Consider the following 5910-nt stretch of genomic DNA (forward strand, 5'->3'; position numbering starts at 1 on the left):
TTGACCTGGTGGTTTTTTGCCTGTGTGTGTGTGTGTTTGTGTGTGTGTGTGTGTGTGTGTGTGTGTGTGTGTGTGTGTGTGTGTGTGTGTGTGTGTGTGTGTGTGTGTGTGTGTCAGTGAGTCCGATCCCCAGCCTTGCAGCTCTCTGTGGGGATAGGGTGTCTCAGCCTCAGCCTGTGTTGGGGGCTAAGCACAAACGCACACACACACACACACACACACACACACACACACACACACACACACACACACACACACACACACACACACACACTCGACGCCTTATTTAGATATGCCAGAGTGGAAGCCTGCATTGCGGTACAGATACCCCTCACACAAACACACCCTTTTACCCTTTTAACACAGCAGCTTTGACCCCGGGCCCTGGCACCGTGCTGCCGGGTGGAGTTTAGTCTGTGCAGGACTACTCGCTAAGTGCCCTATCCTGAACATAGGGCACTATTTGAAATCCAATTCAGCATGCTTTTGTTTTCTGTAATTAACAACTTAATTATCTTATCGCCACAGTTACCCCCCCCCCACCCATGGGGTACCCCGAGAAGCTGAAATCAAATAGTCCAGTTCTTGGCCACTTAAAATCGATGGGTACTCTTGTGTGTACTTATCCCTGTCTTGGTGCCGTGTGTTATGCAACGTTACTTCGCCATTAAGATCCTTCTAGAAGCAGTGCACCTGCCGTGCGTATTGATATGGAAGTTGCATTTGTTGCATCAGCTCTCCCACCCCGCCGGGTCCTCTCTGACCACAGCACAGCCCTTGGAAGGCATTTCACGGTGCGGCCATTTGGGGGTCAGTGTTGGTCTCCACGGTCCCAAGTGCAGAGACAGATGGGGTACATCCATATGTTGAGAAGGAGGAGAGATGCAGGAATACAGAAAAACAAGGGGGGGGGTGATGGAAGGAGAAAGGGAGGCGGGCCGGGAGAGTGGAGGAGTGATATGTGGAAATGTAAGGACAGAAAGGGACTGAGGAGAGGAGGGCGGTTATGAATTTAGAGGTTTATTGCTAACGTGCTGCCGAACGCTACGCACTACCTCCATCTAATGCAGAATCACACATGCGCACACACACACACACACACACACAAGCACACACACACACACACACACAAGCACACACATGCACACACCTCTTCCGTAGAAACACTTGACTGCTTTGACCCATTTAAAAGCTCTCTTCAGGGCTCAGCCAATCATGTTGCTCCCTGCGCCAGGAATCCCCATCGCCCCGGTAACCATGAGGTCATATGGTTGAGTAGGCAACATAAGTTGTTGTTCCCAAACTGTTGTTAGGGAGCACCGTGGAGAGAGAGAGAGAGAGCTAGAGAGAGAGAGAGAGAGAGAGAGAGAGAGAGAGAGAGAGAGAGAGAGAGAGAGAGAGAGAACTAGAGAGAGAGAGCTAGAGAGAGAGAGAGAGAGAGAGCTAGAGAGAGAGAGAGAGAGAGCTAGAGAGAGAGCTAGAGAGAGAGAGAGAGAGAGAGAGAGAGAGAGAGAGAGAGAGAGAGAGAGAGAGAGAGAGAGAGAGAGGGAGAGAGAGAGAGAGAGAGTTAAACTGAGAGCGAGACAAAGCAAGATACAGGAAGAGAGACTAGAAGAGATGCTGGGGAGAGATAGAGACGGAAAGCAGAACAGGTGTACTTTTCAACTGTAGCCAGGCTGCTTGGTTTGAATTCAGCTGTGTGTGAACGAGCGAAGACCAAAGCTGACAAAATGCGGCGCTGATGCCGGGCTGCCCTGCGACCGACCGCATGCATGCATGCATGCGAGTGCCTGGTTGTAATCTCGCACATGCATGTTTGTGCTGTGTGACGGTGTGTGCATGCATGTGTGTGATTCCTGTTAGCAACTGCCTCCCTGCACCGCTGCAAACTGTCGGCTCGCAGTAGCATGCCGAATCCTCCCTCCTTCTCTCCCACATCCTCTCTCTCTCTCTCTCTCTCTCTCTCTCTCTCTCTCTCTCTCCCTCTCTCTCTCTCTCTCTCCCTCTCTCTCTCTCTCTCTCTCTCTCTCTGTCTCACTCCCCGCCTCTCATCATTTCTATCTCTCCGTCTCTGATTCCCCCTTTCTTTGAAATTTTAATCAGCCAGTAAACAAGCGTGCATTTCAATGTGAAATGGGATTCTGCCACAGAATGAGAGAGGCTGAGGAGAGAAGGGGGGAGGGAAGAGCGAGAGAGAGAGAGAGAGAGAGAGAGTCAGCACAACAGTGTTCTTGCAGTTTGTTCTAAAGAGAATGATTAATCCCAGTCTTTGATTCTGCATTCATCTAACGGGATGTTGCAGGATGAGCCTGTGTCTGCATGCATGTGTGTGTGTGTGTGTGTGTGTGTGTGTGTGTGTGTGTGTGTGTGTGTGTGTGTGTGTGTGTGTGTGTGTGTGCGCGCGCCTGCTGAGAAGACACACTCTGCTCTGTGGGAGTGTGGGGTGAGTAATGCTGTACATGTACCACTTTTCCGAGCGGACATTATCAGCTGATTTATGTGGCGTTTACGCCGGCGCACAGCGCTCAGCCTCCACAAGACAGCCCACCGCCACCCTCAGCACGCCGCCGCGAGACAGCCCACTGCCACCCTCAGCACGCCGCCGCGAGACAGCCCACTGCCACCCTCAGCACGCCGCCGCGAGACAGCCCACCGCCACCCTCAGCACGCGGCCGTAAGCCCGGCGCGCTACACATGAGGCCGGTCTCCATCAGGCCTCACGCGACAGCCTTGTCAAGTCAGTCGTGTTCTTCACATCAGAAGGTTTGCTGCTGTGTGAAATTTGGAATACGGCCAAATAACAGTGAAGACTTACTAGTGTATCACACCAACAAGTCCAGGCCCAGAGAGACACAGACAGACAGACAGACAGACAGACAGACAGACAGACAGACAGACAGACAGACAGACAGACAGACAGACAGAGAGACGGACAGACAGACAGACAGACAGACAGACAGACAGACAGACAGACAGACAGACAGACAGACAGACAGAGAGATGCAGACAGACAGACAGAGAGGGAGGGGGACAGACAGACAAACAGACAGACAGAGAAACAGACACAGAGAGAGAGAGAGGCAGAGAGAGACAGACAGACAGACAGAGAGAGAAAGACAGACAGACAGACAGAGAAAGACAGACAGACAGACAGACATACAGACAGACAGAGAGAGAGAGAGAAAGACAGACAGACAGAGACAGACAGAAAGACAGATAGACAGACAGAGACAGAGAGAGACAGAGAAATACAGACAGACAGACAGACAGAGAGAGCGAGAAAGACAGACAGACAGACAGACAGACAGACAGACAGACAGACAGACAGACAGACAGACAGACAGACAGACAGACAGAGAGAGACAGAGAAAGACAGACAGACAGACAGACAGACAGACAGACAGACAGACAGAGAGAGAGAGAAAGACAGACAGACAGACAGACAGAGAGAGAGAGAAAGACAGACAGACAGACAGACAGACAGAGACAGAGAGAGAGAGAAAGACAGACAGACAGACAGACAGACAGACAGACAGACAGACAGACAGACAGACAGACAGACAGACAGACAGACAGACAGAGAGAGAGAGAAAGACAGACAGACAGACAGACAGAGAGAGAAAGACAGACAGACAGACAGACAGAGAGAGAAAGACAGACAGACAGACAGACAGACAGACAGACAGACAGACAGACAGAGACAGAGAGAGACAGAGAAAGACAGACAGAACAGACAGACAGACAGACAGACAGACAGACAGAGAAAGACAGACAGACAGACAGACAGACAGACAGAGAGAGAGAGAAAGACAGACAGACAGACAGATAGACAGACAGAGACAGAGAGAGAGCGCAGTAGGTTTGTGTTTATGATTTACATGCAAACACCGATGCACACATGTACACATTTTAATCCAAGGATTGTGTTGACACCAACATGAAAATGTGTACTGTACCACACTGCTAATGAGGAGCCGAGACACACAAATTCAGTACACACACACACACACACACACACCCACACACACGAATATGACATCCACACACACACCCACACACACACCCACACACACACACACACACACGTAATGTGTTCTGCGTGTTCACTTGTTTTGCTTGCTTTCTCTCACACGTTAGTGTAGCTTCCCTCCCCCTCAGTTATCCAGCACCACACCCCCTCACCCAGCACCACCACACCCTCTCACCCGGCACCCACCACCCAGCAGCACCACACCCCCTCACCCAGCACCACCACACCCCCTCACCCAGCACCACACCCCCCTCACCCAGCAGCACACCCCCTCACCCAGCAACACCACAACCCCCTCACCCAGCACCACCACACCCTCTCACCCAGCACCACCACCCAGCAGCACCACACCCCCTCACCCAGCACCACCACACCCCCTCACCCAGCAGCACACCCCCTCACCCAGCATCACCACACCCCATCACCCTGCACCACCACACCCCCTCACCCAGCACCACACCCCCTCACCCAGCAACACCACACCCCCTCACCCAGAACCACACCCCCTCACCCAGCACCACCACACCCCCTCACCCAGCAGCACCACACCCCCTCACCCAGCAGCACCACACCCCCTCGCCCAGCACCACCACCCCCCCTCACCCAGCAACACCACACCCCTTCACCCAGCAGCACCACACCCCCTCACCCAGCAACACCACACCCCCTCACCCAGCTGCACAACACCCCCTCACCCAGCAGCACCACACCCCCTCACCCAGCAACACCACACCCCCTCACTCAGCACCACCACACCCCCTCACCCAGCTGCACCACACCCCCTCACCCAGCACCACCACACCCCCTCACTCAGCACCACCACACCCCCCTCACCCAGCAGCATCACACCCATCACCCAGCACCACCACATCCCGTCATCCAGCACCACCACATCCCGTCATCCAGCACCACCACATCCCGTCACTCAGCAGCAACCTGTGAGCCAGACACAAGCCACATCTCACCAAGACTTTTCCCCCTGACACAGCCCATCTCGCTCCGCTATTGATCCCCCCCATTCCCCCCTCCCCTCTTCCATCCTCCTTTCCTCTCTGCCTCCATCCATGTATCCACCCCCTCTCTCTCTCTCTCTCCCTCTCCCTCTCTCTCTCCCTCCCTCTCGCTCCACCCTCCCTGCACCCCTGCGCCTCACACTCCGACAGGAAAGCTCAAAATAATTGGAGGAGCCGTCAGCGGCGAGGCAGTGAGCTGTCTCTCTTTCTCCTCCCCTTGTCTTCGCCTCTCTTTTACAACCCCCCTTCTCTCTCTTTCTGACTACTTCTTTCTAAATTTCACCGTCTGTCTCTCTCCCTCTCCCTCGCTCTCTCTCCACCCCCCCCCTCTCTCTTTTCCCTCAGTTATCCACTCTCATGGATGAGTGATGCCCATGACAGACTGCATCCTCTGAGAGCCCCTTCTGGCAGTTACAGACACACACACACATGCATGCACAGGCACAAAACCACAAACGTAGTCGTGTGTGTGTGTGCGTGCATGCATGTGCGTGTGCGTGTGCGTGCGTGTACACTAGAGACTCCCACATCACTTAACCAGTTGTCTTCACTACAAAGAGCTGAGCAGAAACACCACTATATCCTCCTCTCATCAACCTCTCAACACGTTGCGGCGCACAAACAGACTCTCTCTTACACACACAAGCAAACAAACGCACACTTAAAGCCTCTTGTTATGGCTGTCCTTACCCCTCTGTGTTCGCTATTGATCCATCTGTGCTTCGTTCTACATACTACATCAGCGAGGTGTTGTCAGAGCTCAGCGCTGCCCCTGCAACACAGCGTTGATATCACTTACACATGAATATTACAGTGTGGATATATTTACCAACAAGTTCACCTCGGTACATACACACACGTCTGGCT

This window comes from Lampris incognitus, chromosome 13 (assembly GCF_029633865.1).
Source record: "Lampris incognitus isolate fLamInc1 chromosome 13, fLamInc1.hap2, whole genome shotgun sequence".
NCBI classification, from domain to species: Eukaryota; Metazoa; Chordata; class Actinopteri; order Lampriformes; family Lampridae; genus Lampris; species Lampris incognitus.